The 16,319-nt window shown below is 40.2% G+C and overlaps 1 protein-coding gene across 1 annotated transcript in view; it reads left to right on the top strand.

Annotated features, from left to right (window-relative positions):
• Positions 1-16,319, top strand: part of CNTNAP5 (contactin associated protein family member 5) — an 860,113-nt gene that overhangs the window by 221,503 nt on the left and 622,291 nt on the right.

The raw sequence follows: 16,319 nt of genomic DNA, 5'->3' as shown, positions 1-16,319 counted from the left end.
GAAGAGGATGATCTGCTTCAAATTAATTCTTTCAAATCCACGGCTATTACTGCTATTACATTAATCTCATTGTTAAGGTACTTAGTGTTTCACAGGAAACTCAACTTACAAATGTATTTCCAATACATATGAACCAGAGTTGCTATCTCAACTTTAAAATGGAGCAAAGCATTAGGGTGTTTTATGTAAATACTTGGATTATATTAGTGGGGTGTAGTGACTGAGGGGACAGAATCTTATTAACTGGCCTTTAGTCCTGTGGTCTGTAATTACCCCATGCAAGTGTGTGTTATTTACATAGGCTTTTAAATCTGACTGAGATTCTGTGACTTTGATACATGACTTAAACCCTATGTGGCTTGGACCCCTCCTTTGCAAAATGGGTATATTGAGGGTTCTTACCTCATGTAGACTGTAAATGAGGGGTTCTCAAGCATGACTGTGCATCAAAATGTCCCACAGAGTTGTTAATGTACAGGTTGCTGGGCTCCATCTGCCAAGTTTCTGACCCAATAGGTCTGGGGTAGGGCTGAGAGTTCTCATTTATAACAAATAACCAGACAGTGCTATTGGTGTTGGTGGGTTGGTTGACCTTACTTTGAGAACACTGTGAAAACTTTAAATGGGTTGTTTTAGTTTCCTGAGCTGCTTAAGGAAATAATCATGAAATGGTTTGGCTTGCTCAATGGGGATTTATTTGCTTACAGTTTGAGACTGGGATAAAGGCCCAAATCAAGGCATCACCTCAAGGTGATGCTTTCTTCCAAAGGTTGGTGCTCTGGGCTGGCTGCCGGAGATCCTTGGCTCCTCTGTCACATGACAAGGCACGTGGAGGCTGGACTCTCCCTTCTCTTCCTGTGGCTTTCTCTGTGTGTGTCTGAATTTCATTCTCCTTATAAAGGACTCCATTAATGGAATTAAGACCCATCCTGGACCACTCCTTAACTGAAGTAACCTCACCAAAAGGTCCTGCTTACAATGGGTTCACACCCATAGGTGTGCAGGGTTTATATATACAACTTCGAATCATCACACAGGTTAATTAGAGTAAGGAGCTTAACATGGTGCTAAATAACTAAGGGATATGATTTCTATGACTATTAAAGGTATGAGCATGTGATATACCTGGTAAAAGTACCGAGAGGGAAAGTAAGCTTAATAATTCAGCCATGAAACAAAAAAAAAACAAAACTAAATTGTCAGTGGAGAACGTTAAGATCTCCTCATGGCTACAGGCAGTGAGAGTTTTATCTAAGCAGGCTCATTAAAGACAATTAGCAGAGAGTCCTGGTAGCAGACAGAGGAGCTGGGGAAAGCTCCTGGGGGAGTTTCTTACGCCTAGGCCAAAACCGAAAGCCCCAAGTGTCTGTTTGACTCTAGCCAGATGGAAAGATTCCAGGCCTGGCAGAGACCTCAAAGAGATGAAGAGTCTCTCAAGTATTTAAAAAAAAAAAAAAGATAAAAGAAAGGAGGCTTCATTAAGGTTATTATTACAATGATAGCAGTTGACAATGGAAAGGCAATATATAGTAACCACAAGTTTCTACCACTGTTCAGTATGGCTTCCAGTTTTGTTGCCTTAATATTACTTGCAAATAAGGGTAACCAACATGTAATAAAGGATCACCATGACATACTAAGAAAAGGAGAGATTGAGAGCGAAAGTCAAAGGGAGAGAAGAAATGGGAACTGATCTTGTGCTTCAAATCTCTGATCAGTTGCAATTGTCTAGTGAGCATCTTAGTTTCCTGGTAGCTGTGACAGATACAACATGATGAGTTCGGTTAACAACAGGAATTTATTGTTTCATGGTTTTGGAGGCTGGAAGTCTGACATCAAGGTGTCAGCAAGGCCTTACTTTTCACCCGAAATCTGTAGCCTTCTGTTGCTGGCTAGCCTCAATCCTGAGGTTACTTGGCTTGTCGATGCATCCTTGCATCCTGACACATAGCATTCCCTCTCTCCTGGTGTCTGCTCTTCCAGTTTCTGCTGACTACTGGCTTCCCCCTGTGACTATCTCTGATTGCATCTGCATTTCCTGTCTTTATAAAGCCTCCAGGAATAGGGATTAAGGTCCTTCCTGACTCAGTTGGGCCACATCTAAATTGGATCTGCTTTGAAGATCCTATTCAGAAATGAGTCCACAGTTTGACTCACCTTAACATATTCAAATATTCTGTTTATCAGTATGTTCACACCTACAGGCACAGGGATTAAGATAAAGAGCATGTCTTTTGTTGGGATTCAGGACTCAATCTACCACACAGGAGAACATCTGACCCACTGCCATGAAATCAAAATGCAGCACTGCTGATGTGGCAGCTCTTTGAACTAGAGAGATAAGTGGAATCATGTCACTAAATTTACATAGCTCTATAGACTTGGTTCACTAATCGTTCTCTAATTTAATGACTCAAGGGTTCTTGACAAATTAATCCAAAAACTCATAGAAAATTGGAAAGGCATTTTTTTCTTTTTAATATGGGAAAAACAGAGAAGGAATAATAAAAATTGGGCTTGAGTTTTTATGACCTGAATGTCCTAGGCACTGTTTAGGAGAAGAGTAACATTCTTGCAAAAAAAATCTATACTGGAGAATCATGGACCTCTAACATCCTGTCGCATTTGATTGTAATTTAGGGTATCATGCATCTGTTAGGCACATTCTGCATTCAATAAATTAAGGAGGCTTCAAGAGTAAAATGTGGAAAGCCCGTGTCAGGTAAGATAAACGCATGGGAAGTTATACAAAGACAGATGGGCATAGAGATGAGAGAATGAAGTTTCTGAATTGTCAGTAGAATAAGTGCTATGATTTTTTTTCCCACTAGCTATTTTGATTTTTCAATGATTCATCCATGTTTTGTCCTATCCATTCTCATTTACGACACACTGTAATTGAGGGCCAGAGTATGGTTAGTGGACTGTGAAGCACAGTAGAAGGACTGATGAGATGTTGAGATATAGAAGAAGCAGTGAACGTGAATAAATCAGCACCAGGTGCAAAATACATTAGCTGATGGTGTGTGGTAACCTCCAGGGATACGGGGAAGTCTGAGTGTAGGTGAAAGGATGACGAGCACCACACGTATGAGCATTCGGGACATACATCCATAGCACTCTGAGGGGTGGACGCTTTCCACCTTCTGCTGCCAAGGTAGAGTCCCCCATCTCCAGCCCTCCTCCCTCTACTGCACATTTCTGTGAGGTGTTATGTTGTATTTCAGAGACAGAGTTTCTGTAAGTGCCCTAAGTATGTGGGAATTTAAGTATGTGTGTGTATAGTGGCAGCACCAAGCCATGGCTGGAAGGGTCTTCGTGAGCCATCTTTATAGACAGATAATTTGAGGAAAGACCTTGCACTTGCCAAACAAGCCCTGCTTGGAGGCCAGTCTTTCTGTCTCCCTTCCACAAAGCTTTCTTCCCCTACAACACTCATGTCCAGAAATACCGAAGCTGCCATCACTGGTTTATGTGTGGGTAGACAAGGACCCTGCAGGTGTTCTTGGGGGGTGATGGCCATGCTGCCACCTGAGCCCAGGCTGTCTTCTCTCTGAAAGAGCCCTGAAGTCTTGCTTCCCTCCTAGTCTCATCTATTCGTGGGGATACCTCTATACCCCCTCCCCCATTCCACATTATGTAATGGACGTTGCCTTTTGACATAGATTTGTCACTTAATGAACAATTTCTGAAAATAAAAAGACAACTCAATAAATGGCTTTGTCAATTGTGTGTTATGGAAAGTCAAATTACCATGTAAGAAAATGAAGAATCTTCCCTATTCTAAATTGCAGAAAGTTTTTAAACATAGTTGAAAACCCTTTTGGTGTATTTTAGCTTGCCAAGATCATCAAGAGCAGCCTGTAAACCTTTCTGTCTGGAAACTTGAAACCTTAGAGATGACCTTATTTAAATGTAGAGATGTGAATGAAATTGCCACTGTTTTTAGAATGTGATACTATTATTTAAGCTTGGATTGATAAATTAGCTTAATGTTTATAGGCACACATACACATAATCACATACATTTAAAAATACAGTATTTAAAGACATATGTATATATATAGAGAGATGTGTGTCTATATATTTATAGATTTAAATATATATGTATATATGCATGACTATCTTCAAAACATTTTAATATATATATACACATTTAAATAAATCCTAACATGCTTCATCTTGATTTCTCCTTGATTAAAATTCTGATCTTTCAAACTTTTTGTCTTACTGATAGTCATTAGAGGATTTGGAAGATTTTTGTTCCTTTTATTTTGAATTAAACTCTTGATCTTGGAATTAGCTATCTGAATAATTGTAATATAAAAATTCTCCCAAATTTTTAAAAGTTTTTTTTAGTAATCGCCAATGTCTAATTGCAGCAAAGAAACACAATGAGCTATATCCTATCCCCACTCGCCTCTGTGGACATTGGCTGCATTCTGAGACTGGTAATTCTGAGTCAGGGTAGGTATAAAGACATAATGACCAAGCCAGATGCTAATTTTTGGCAATGGAGGTTACATCAAGCTTGTCGATAAGGGAAAAGAAAACATTATGAGTTCAGTTCTTGTCCCCTTGAGATTTATGTTCATAAGGATATGTGGTGCTTGATCTACCTATGAATCAGTGACACTAATTAATTTGATAGGTTTTTTTTTTTTTTTGCAAGAATCCACCTTTCAAGGATATCAGAATGATACTGACTACATTTATTGTATAGATTCCATGAGCCACATTAGTGCTGCATGCTTTATAAACTCAATTCTGCAAAGCAGAGATTGCCCCCATTTAAAGAAGAGGCACTTAAGCTCATGGACTAATTATAAACCCAGCTCCATGATGGGAAAAGGCTGAAATTTGGAGAAGGAGCCATCCAAGCCACAAACCCCTACCCTTCCCACCAACCTAGACTTATCCCATAACAAACAAAAATACAACCTACTTGTTAATACAGATGTGCCAGCTGCCTTACTTTAAAAAGTAGCAATCACACATCTTTGAGGCAGTCATAATCCTTTGCTTTCCCTGATCGGGATAACTTCCAATGAACAATTAAGAATTGTTGTGTGCATTTCCTGTTCTTCATCGGTGTGGGTGATTCTCTTATTTATATAAGAAATCAAAGCTAAAGGAAAGAAATTTTATTTTTAATGCATTTTGAAAATACATAGGCTCTGCTTGTTTGGAGCATGAGCTTGGTATTTAGGCAAATCTGAATTTGAATGCCTGCTGCTTAATAATTTTGCCACTTTGAGAAGCATTATATCTTCGTGGGCTGTAGAGTTCACATCTGTGAGAAAAAAAAAGTTTGTAAAACCTACCTCACAGTGACGTTAGAATTCATTGCAATGAACTGTGTAGGTCTCTGATGTAAGAGGTACTCAAGTTACCAATATTTGAATCCTGTTTTGGAAGCAAATTTGAAGGCTGAACAAGTGTTTGTCAGAATCTCAAAAGGCACCTTTCTTTCTCCAAATGTAAGATAAGTACTGTCGAAATAACCCAGCTCAGATTCTTGGGTGTACTTTCCTAGACGAGTAGCACTTGTAAATTCTGGAGACCGTGGCATGCCAGATGTCTGCTGGTTAGAGAAGGGGAGAAGGGCCTTCGTGTCTCCTGAGCAGTTGAGTGCTTCTCCTGCTCGGGGGTGACACTGCTCAAATTGCTCCCAGGATGGACGAGGCATGTGCCATTCTTGCAGGAGGGTTCCCAACGAACATGACAGAAAATGCAAGTGGGTCTGGAAGCAAGGTAAAACACCCAGAGGGCCAGGAATTTAACACAGACAGATTTTAAGCCATCGGCATTTTGTTCAAATCAGTTCCCAGGAAAATCATTTGAGCCTAGCTTCAAAATAAAAGCTGGGGGCCTTGGATGAGGATGGGATGCTGCTCCGTGAGGCATCTTGCTGGAGGTCCAGGATCTCAGAAACCATTTATCAACAGCTATTCTTGTAACACTAGTTAATAGCAGAGACACTGCGTGCTCATTTCATAACGGCTTCCTAGTGGGTCAGAGTAACAAGTTAATCAAAATACTGATTTTTGCCTGATTCTCAGAAGCACATGCTTGTTTTGCAATTTGACATCCTCCTGACATAGATTCCTTAACGCCCCCCACCCCCAAATATATTGTCCAACAAAGATGCCCATGTGCAAAAATGTTGTTACCTAAAGACAAGTACAGCAGATTCTGGACACAAAAAAAGACCCGAAGAAAGAAGGCACAATAATAAGCTCAGGGAAGTCACCAATTCTGGATCCAGAACAGGAGCCAAGGACTAAAGAATTCTCTGGGAGGTTGTTAGTATCTAAGGTCAGAATCATTCCTTATCTGGTGAAACTTAAAGAACCTTTTATAAGAGATATCATGTGAAATTAGCACAGGATTTGGAATTGAGCAACCTATGTCCCAGTCCTGACCTTTTCTCTTGCTGCATGACTTTACAAAGTCTCGCAGCCTCTCTGAGCCTCTAAGCTTGTGTCTTATTGAAGTGTATGCACCCAGTCTCAACACTAGTTGGGACAATAAATGCTAAGTGGATAAGTAAATGTTATATAATTTTCAAAAAACATGTTAGCTGAGTATGTTTTAAGATTGGGTGCTGGAAATAATATACATATATTTGTATATATATTTGTGTGTGTGTGCGTGTATGTGTATATATATATATATATCCATTAGATGTGCTCATAAAATAACAAAAATATCCATTTGACTGAAACACAGGGCATGTGTTAGGAAAGTAGGAGATAAGGCTGGATATTTATATTTACTGATGCATCTGCTGGGTTTGTTTGGGAAGTTTTCTTTGTTTACACTTGTTCCAGTGTAATTAAAAATTGAGCCCCCTTTCACTCTCAAAAATGTCCGGGTTTGGATGATGAATGATATGGCAAATATATTTCTAGGGGCCATGATTCAGAGGGTGCCACTTATAACTAACTCATGAGGAAAGTAGATTACGGGAATACCGTACTGTTTTTTAAATTTAGCTTTTTGTTCTGTGTGTATGACTAGAGAATGGGTACTGATATTAGTTGATTTTGAACAATTCTTAGCCTGACGTCAATTCTGAAGAAGATCACAAATTTTTTCAAGAGTTTCAAGTTTAAGCATAGTAAAAGTATACCAATGGATGAAACTTTGGTTATAAGTCTCTGTGACAGATTGAATTATGAACCCCGATTTAGACATGTTCTGAATCTTAGTCTACATTCCTATGGGTACAAATCCATTGCAAATAGGATCTCTTGGAGTTGTTATTCTTAGTTAAGGTGTGGCCCAGTTGTATGAGGATGGATATTAATCCACATTACTGAAGGCCTTGTGAGGAGAAGAAACCAGAAGCAAAGAGATAAATTAGGCCACAGGGAGAAACTGGAAGTGAGTGGAAGCTTGAAGAGTAGAGAAGGCAGAGATAAAAGCCAATGAATCCCAAGGATATCTACACCCAGCAATAGAACAATGCTACAGACATCTGGAGAAAGCAACCCTTGCCAATAACTTGATTTTAGACTTCTTCTAGCTTCAAGAGCATAAGCCAATATATTTCTGTTTAAGCCAATCCATTGTGCGGGATTTGTCAGAGCAGCATGGTGAACTAAGACAACCTCCAAAGGTTTCTAACTCCAAAGTCTGTAGAAATCAGAGTGGGTGGGCAATAATGCAACAAGTATAGTAAGGAGTTGCCCTAGAAGAGTATGAAGATAATCAAGGAGATGGTTTACTTGCATCTATCAATTCTCATTAAAGAAAAATTAGTCTACTTTGGGAAGAGCTAGCCTATAGAAGGTGAACAGCAAATGTACTTGGTTGTAAAACTTCAGAAGAACCAACTCACTCTTCCAGTCAATGTATGTAGAGGCGACAAGATTAAACCGTCTTCTTTGTTTCACTTTTTTAACTTGTGTGCAAATGGACTTGGCAACACCATTTCAGAAACTGATTGTGGAAGCTGGGCAACACCTATAGATTCTGGTGGTCTTGTTTTGTCTGCTTGTGTTCCTCATGTTAAACTGAGTGCCCTGTTGAGCTGTGGGCCCCATGCATGTCAGCCCAGGTGTAACAAGCTCTTGTATTCCCCCATAGCACCCAACACAAAACAATTGCAACTGGCTGTGCATTTTGACACATTTCCATCTTTAAGCCTTTGCTCATTGTAGCGCTTCACTTAGAATTGATCCCCCGTCCTCTGGAATAACAACTTCAGGAATATTCACCTCTGCAAATTATCTCTCATACTTTATGACCGAGTTCAAAATCTAATCCCATGTCTGAGATGACACATTTCCTGATTCAATCTCTCTAAGTAGAAATGATCTCTTCCACATCAGTGCTCCCTTTCCTCTTTGTTGGTCACCTTTTATGGCTTGTCACAATTATTCCCAATATTTTATGATCCCTCCAAATCTGGTTCCATATGAACTAGTCTTGTCCATAAAACAGAACAGTGTGATCTCTGAAGCCAAAGAGCCCAACCTGAATTGTATCTCCATTTCTCTACTTTGCTTTGTACAAAGTAAACCTCTAATAGTAATGCCCTGACTGTTTGCCCAGCTGCCTCATTCCCCAGTGATAAAACTGAAATGTTCTCTAAAATTACTTTTCCATCATTATAAATTTGACTTGAAAGCCATGCAATTGATGCATTTGCTAGGGATTATCTTTTGCCCAAAGCTTATTATAGATGCCCTCCTATACAACAGATATTCGTAGGAACAGCTAACCATTAGCCCCAAGTGAAAAAGTGACCCATGCAAATGGTCTGTCATGATGAAAACACACACACGGCAATGCAGAGCGTGTAGCACCTACTGGGTGGCAATGGATCTGGGGTATGGGCCATGGATGAGCTAATTTGGGGAAGGCAGCCCAGAGTTGTCAGGGGAAAGAAGAGGGGGCAATACCTCCTTAACTTCTTCCCAGAGAACAATTTGCAAAGATTAGCCACATAATGATACTGAGAATGTACTCCTTGAGAATGAACAAACATAATCTGCCTATGGCTGACAGGCATTTCACAAGGGTCCTTGTTGGATTGATGACACCTCTGTGGAAAGTGGGATCATTATACCCCATTGGAATATTGTGAATATGTTTCCATAGATGGGTGACAAGGGGGCATTTGGACAAAAGAGCTGGACAAATGCAAAAAGGCATTAGAGTGCCCCATTGGATTGGAGTCTGAGACCCAATTAGAAGATTATAAAACAATGCTGCATGTTTAGAAGCACAAGCTCTCATTGGGGCCAGCTGTATGTTGTGTTACAGAAAGAAATTGACCCTCGGGGTGATATTTAATATTCAAGTAGGTATGAAGTTGGGACCGGGCTCCACTTAAAGGAAATCACCAAACAAAGTGCGACATTTTTGCAAAGAGGACTTCATGATAATTGCCCTGTAAGGCTCATCCACCTTCCTTCTGCTTATAGCAGGGCAAATTGAATCAGTGATCATTTGACATTAAACCATGGTGAATAATTTTAAATCATATATCAATAACCAGCAATAATACCAACCAGCATAGCTAAATATTTTCCAAAAAGAAAACACTTTGGATAAGATGCATAAGTCCTTAGAGTTTAAAAGAAAATGTCTGTTCATTTGTATATAGAGAAAGATCTATATAATGAAATATAAAGACCATACAAAGCAATTCCTTGCCTGAATATTGGACTGCAAGGAAATATAATATATATCACACATGTAACACACATGCAGAGTAAAATTTTCACACCTTAAATAATTTTGACAAATTTCTGTATTTACTGAAGCATCATTCCCTTTCAATATGTCATTATTAGAATATCCTAAGAGACATATGCTCTGTCTTTTTATTTATTTATTTATTTATTTCTGTGGGCATACTCTTCAATTTTATAATAAAATTAGAGTGGGGAAAGGGTTCAGCATATCAGAAATTCCCAAATTCCCTTCTGGCAACTAAAAATAAATAAATAACCATTCTGAACATTCTGACAAGTGATGGACTAAGCTGCCCCAGGGCCGTATTTAAAGGAATAATTCAGTTAGGCTGGCAACTGAAAAGGGAATGAGTTTCCTATGAAAGGGCCCATTTAAACAGAGGTCTCTAACATGCAGATACTCTCCCAGCATCAAACTTATCTGGGAATTCCTCCATAACCACTCCCCTCCTAGCAGAACTGATCACTGACACTTTTCCCCCTCTAGTGCCCCCTGAAGAGCACATGTCACGCTGCCTTGTAAGGCTCTTTCCTCTTGTCTGTCTCACCAAAACAGAGGAAGCTTTGAGAGAGGACAGGAACTGCAATTCATGTGAAAATATCAATAATGATTGATGATAGTGATGATAAGTGCCCCAATCTCATGCCCCCACCCCCTGCCCCATTCCCAAGTCCTCCTCATTGCTTTCTGAGCTCCCAGGGTCTCTGTCACTGGCTCCAGGCACTCTCCTCCCCAGGAGACAGTCCCCTGCTTGCTCCCTGCTGCAGCCTTTGCCTTGTAACCACACCACTCTGCACTTGGGAGCTACAGGCAGGAGGCTATTTCTGCAGTGACATTTCTTACTTTCTTGGCTGTCAAAAGCACTGACTGTTCAGGTACCCGTCCTCATGCTCTTGAATAAAAGAAAAATTGCCATGTCTGTAGTAGGAGGGGTGCAGGTTCAACCCAAGCAGGATTTCCTAACAGAAATGGTCAGGAAAGCATGGGATAACTGGACAAGTGCAATTCTCAGCTTCTTTCTGATTATTGTAGGAGCTTATTGGTTATTTGTAACACAATCCATTCTAAACAGGGGTAAGATGGCTTCTAAAAAGGCATATAATAAAAAAAAAGTATGAAATAAATCCATGAGGAAATTGTGGAAAAGAAGAAATAACGGTACAAAAGTAAAATAAATTCAGGGTACAGCTAATGCAACAAATTAGATTGAACACATAGCAAGTTTTCCTATGGCAAGTGTTATCTTCGCTAATATTGCTACTGCATATGAAAAACCAATATCCCTCTGCAAATTGAAGAAATGAAGATGGAAATGTTCATAATTTATCTTACCCCTCCTTCACCTTTTACTTCTAAGTGCTAGTAAAATGATGAAACTGGACAGACATTTTGCAAGGTCAGCAGGAAAAACACATAGTGGTTTTTGTTTTGTTTTGTTTTGATGGAGGATAACATGCGATTCTCCCAAAAGCATTTTGGAAAGTGGTAATAAGTGGCAATAATAAGGGGAGGTGAGTTTTCTTCAGTTAATGAATGGCTTGGAATTACTGTGCCAGGAGGCAACAGGAGATGAAGGAGGTAGGTAGAGGGACATAAAGAGAGAGGATTCTACAGTACATGAACTATGTGTATTTACCTCTTTTCCCTCTAGTGGATAAGAAGTGCTCAAGGGTCTCTATGGGTAAAACTCTAAGGACCACCACTCCCCCCACCCAAAAAGTAGATAGCTTCGTAGCCAACGTGTCTTGGTGACTGTAGACAATGTTTTGAATGTCATACATGATTTGGAGGCTCATTGCTCTCTACTGACACTCTTTTGTATGTAAAATTCATTCCCAAAATCCTACTGAAGGAAGCATAGTGATGCTGGAAAGAGCATGGGGGATATAGGCAAGAAGTCTGAAGTTCGGATCCCATCTCTACCACCTCAAAGTGTTACACTCTTAGACTGATTATTGCAACTCACCCCTTCTCAGTTTGCTTTTTTTATGGAATGGAATTAATAATATTTCACAAATTAGATAACCAGGGGATTAGAAGTCATGTCTATGTCTATACCTATGCCCATATCTATCTCTATATCTCTATCTGTATCTGTATCTTTATCTATATGTCTCTGTGTAGACAGATAGCTATAGCTATCTATATCTGTGTCTGTCACACAGTGGGTGTCCTAGACACTTTTGCTTGACAATAACTTGGTTGGCAACACATAGATAAGGAATGTTTCCAACCCCTAGATGCCGGACTAATGAAAACCAGGCATTTGTACAACCCATTCTTGAGAGTTATCTGGATTCTTGAACCACAGGCATTGATGAGAGACTCATTAACCAATTCGTAAAATGAATATATTTTAACCAAGTAAATACTTGAACCTATTATGTTTTTGTAAGGAGCTGCCTAAATTGCTCTCTTCCTGTGAAACGACACAGGAATAATCCTCTGATGGAGAGTTGCTGAGTAAACCACGTGATGCCCAAACCAACCCCCATCCATGCACACGTCCGTGCCTACACACACATACACATACACACTCACCCATTGCCATACCCAGTCTTCAGTGTCAGGACTAGGTTCAAAGACACCAGAACATGGACTATTGGACCTTCCTAAGGCAACCTGGGTGTAGCAGCCAGAGGGGTCAGCCCAGTCATTATGTCTTGGGGAAGGCTAGCATCAGCTATCTGAGGGATGCAGTATCAAGCCCCAAACCAAAGGTTCAGAGGCAAGAACAAACTTGCTTGGTCAGTTGTAGATCTCAGGCTCATGTGGAGTGGAATGGAATGAGACAAACCCAGCCTGATGTGGGAGGGTCCTGCCTGCTCACCTCCAACCATCTCCGGTGGGTTTGTTAAATTACTCAAAGGATCTAAAGTAGAGCAGACTCTTAGAGAGTCAAAGGCTGCCATATTTGTTCTTGTTATGTGATTTGTGTTCTTCACTGCCCTTGAATAACACTAGAATGCTGCTGGGTAAGTTTGCCTGTCTCTGCTTGTGAGTATGTGTGTGGGTAGGCCTGTCTGTGTGGTTGAGTCTGCGTCTGTGTGCCAGGCTGTGAATTTGGTGATACAGCGATTTCTTTTCGCAAGTGAGTTTGCTCTGTGATGAAGGCAATAAAATGCAGATCCTCCTAAGAGACCTGAGAATCACTGTTCTCACCCTTTAGGGGTGTTGCTACAGGACCCAAGGGAGCCTTCTCATTCAGGATGCTTTGGTTGAGAACATGCAAATTCACCATTTTGGAATGTACATGTCAGCCAAAGGCTGTGATAAATAGTACTCGAGCTCTCTTGCAGTTGCTGAGTTGCACAGCCATCTCTTCCACACCCAGGCACAGAAAGGGCCCCGAATGAAGCTCCCAGTGTGCACTTCTTCAGCATCTGGAATCTCCAAAGTGGCAATGGTGCCTTTCCAATACTGGTTTGTCTCATCCCTTAGTGTCAATTTGGCTTCTGTGCCCATTAAGGTCCAAATGGATGTGGTGCCCCTCTGCATGCCCATATTATGCTAATGATGGCTTGCTAGCAATGCTAATGGGGTCATTTCCACCCTCATGCCCACGGGGGGCAGATTCTATATCCATCACATCTGTCCTAATAGATCACTGCCCTTCATACCAACAGCTCTTAGAACTCAAGAAATTCTATCTAAAAAGGAGGCATTGTGTCTGCACTTCCTGGAAGTTTTCAGAGACGAAAGAATGAGGGTCCAAGCGCAACATGCCTGAGAGAGATTATAGCAAGTTAGGGAGGAGAGAAGGCTCTGGGGCAAGGTTTTTAGATGCAGCAAATGAAACCAATTCGTGAGTAAATGATCCTGACTCAAACTTGGAGCTGGGGCAGAGCCTGTGTACAGTCTGGCTTATCTAGGTGACAGAGGGCCGGGCTGGGACCTTGGGACCTGTCTTCTGCTCCAGCAGTCCTGGCTGGACTATACAAAATTAATGGGCCTTCACGTTTCCATTTGCAGCACAAGAATGGTCAAAAGAACAGAGTCACTCGATCAGGTTTTGGGTCAGCACAAAGTCAAAAATGTTCAAGCCGATTCAAACAGATGTCTCAGTAGCCCCAAGGAGAGAAACCCCAAAGCCCTGCCTGTATCCTGTATTGACATCCTTCTCTCTGCTCCTACCACATAGTCTCTGTTTCTGAGTTTGGTCTCTGGAGTTCCACCATTGGGTGGTGGAGGAGTGGGGTGATACCGTCCCTATTAGCTGTGTGACTTTGAACAAGTTGCTGAATTTCTCCAGACCTTGTCTCCTTGTTTATAAAATGAAACAAATTGAATTACTGACCCCATAAATTTGATGTGGTGAGGGCTCAACCAATGGCCAGTGATATTGTTCTTATGTATAGAATTGGATGGTTGTTTCTAGTATCTTCACACTCTGCTTCCCCAGTATCCTCATGTGTGCTAGCCAGTTACAGTTTTCTATTCTACGTGACTAGGTTACCATTTTTAGAAAACTGAATCAACATGTCATTTAGCTAGCTTGATGAAATGAACACCTTGGTGTTGATGGATCTAATATCAATTTATCTGCAGACTTTGGACACTGACTTGACTCGACATGCCTCTGGGAGAGAGTTAAATTTCTCCTACCAAAAAAAAAAAAAAAAGGTGGCAGCCCTCAGAATGATTTATGAATAGGTCTCTGATGCATAAAATCTCATTTTCTTTACTGCATGTGTCAAAAGATTACTCAATGTGTGTGTTGTGTGGGACTTGGTTGGTATAACCCACTCAACCTCCCGGGCAGGCAGAGTATTTTTCCTGGAACTTTCTCTTGACAGGTCTCCGGTGAGCACATTTAACTGATGTGTTGGTGTTCTTCTTTTAACTCCTACGCTATGAACTTTATAGCATGTTTAACTTCCCTGCATATTGATGTTCGGGTCTTCATGTTCTGATGAAGGGAACTATGAAACTTGGCCCATCGGCCAATTAGGATTCATCTGACAAGCGACAGTTTGTCTTCTGTGTGCTAATCCAGGAATGGGGAAAAGACAGCATCTTGTTCTCCTTTCCAAAAATACACCCCGCCATAGAATAGAAATTACTTATGCTTTTTGCTGACTTAGGCATAATATGGATTTATTACAGGGAAGATAGATGAGAGATTTTTTTTTTAACCTGCTGCAAAGGCTTTCAAATTATTTACTGCCCTCATTATCATTAGGAAGCAGGCATTATCTGATCTCTCTCTCTCTGATTTTTTTTATGGTGAAACTCTATTTTAAGATTCATAATTTTAAAATGTCACTCGCTCCTGCATGGAATATGTATGGAGAAGAGTGATGCTTGCTAGATGTCCAATTGCCTTCGTAAAAGCATACTGGAAAAAGTTGAGGAAATGTGCTTTGATGGGATGCGACAAATGGGTCCTGAACAAAGCAGATACTGTTGAGAAGACTATTTTGGAAGCATTGGCTGCTGAATTTATGTAGTGTGAACATTTAAAGTATAAATTCAAATCCTCACCTTTGGGGTCATGCTGATTAATTTCCATTCCAAATGTAACTCTTCTTACAGGCAAGAAATCTGGTAAATGTCCCCTGTGACCCATAAGCTGTGAGCTGTCGGCAGAATTAATAAAGCTGTCAGGATTCTTTGGAATATTGCATGTCTCCCTGTATATCATTTAATTGGGAAGTGTAAATATGCATATTGTACATCGAGAAGACTAAATATATTAGTCTTTGGGGCTTCAGCTTCTGTTTCTGCACTCATTTATCAATTTTGATTAAATTAGGGGGAGCATTTTGGTACAAAACTATATAAATTTATGGAGTTTTCCAAGAGAATGACTTGCATTGTTTATACAGCATACGTATCTAGGGAGAAATATATATTTTTCTAATAATGCACCTTTGGATAATATAAAATGCTCTGTATATAAGGTTATGTTCACAGCTTGGGAGAATTTGGGGAAAATGCTCTTAGCAAGAAAACTGTTTTGAAGAAGAAAATGTAGAAAACCCAGGAGCAGAAGAAAATGTGGAAAACCCAGGAGCAGAGGGAGAACCTAATGAAACTCAGTTTCTCAAATTTTAAAATATGCAGTTCACAGTGCTGACTCCCAATCCAAGCAAAGCCTCTCAGGAAGATTCTAGGTATGCAAAGCATGTGGATATATGGAATGAATGAGAAGGTGTCTAGTTACATCAAGATCAAGCTTCATTCTTTAAGGCAATGCTTTCAGTACAAGAGGAACTAATTTCAAATGGACTGATCCTTCCTTTATGCACACTGGGTGAGTGTCTCTCTCTTTGGTCCAACTGATATTGGCAAAGACAAGAACAAGTCAATTCTTTGAGGTTGTCAATATGGTTTCTGCCTGCAAAGAGTCAACCAGGAGAAAGAGTAACAGGAAATGTGTAAGTGATTGTAAATGAATGTTGTCAAAACCAATCATTTCAGTTGTTGCAACATTTGTATTTTGTTTCTCAGTCCCTCTGAGAAGTGCACACATTGTATTTATGACCAGTTAATATATGATATGTGTGGTTACAAACATAAAATTTAATTCAAGCAAGACATAAGTATTATTGTCCCCATTTAATGGATGAGAGAGAATTAAGTTGCATCAAAATTAAGAAATGTGC

Source organism: Choloepus didactylus, chromosome 9 (assembly GCF_015220235.1).
Source record: "Choloepus didactylus isolate mChoDid1 chromosome 9, mChoDid1.pri, whole genome shotgun sequence".
In the NCBI taxonomy this organism is placed as follows: Eukaryota; Metazoa; Chordata; class Mammalia; order Pilosa; family Megalonychidae; genus Choloepus; species Choloepus didactylus.
This window is presented reverse-complemented; position numbering and strand designations above follow the sequence as displayed.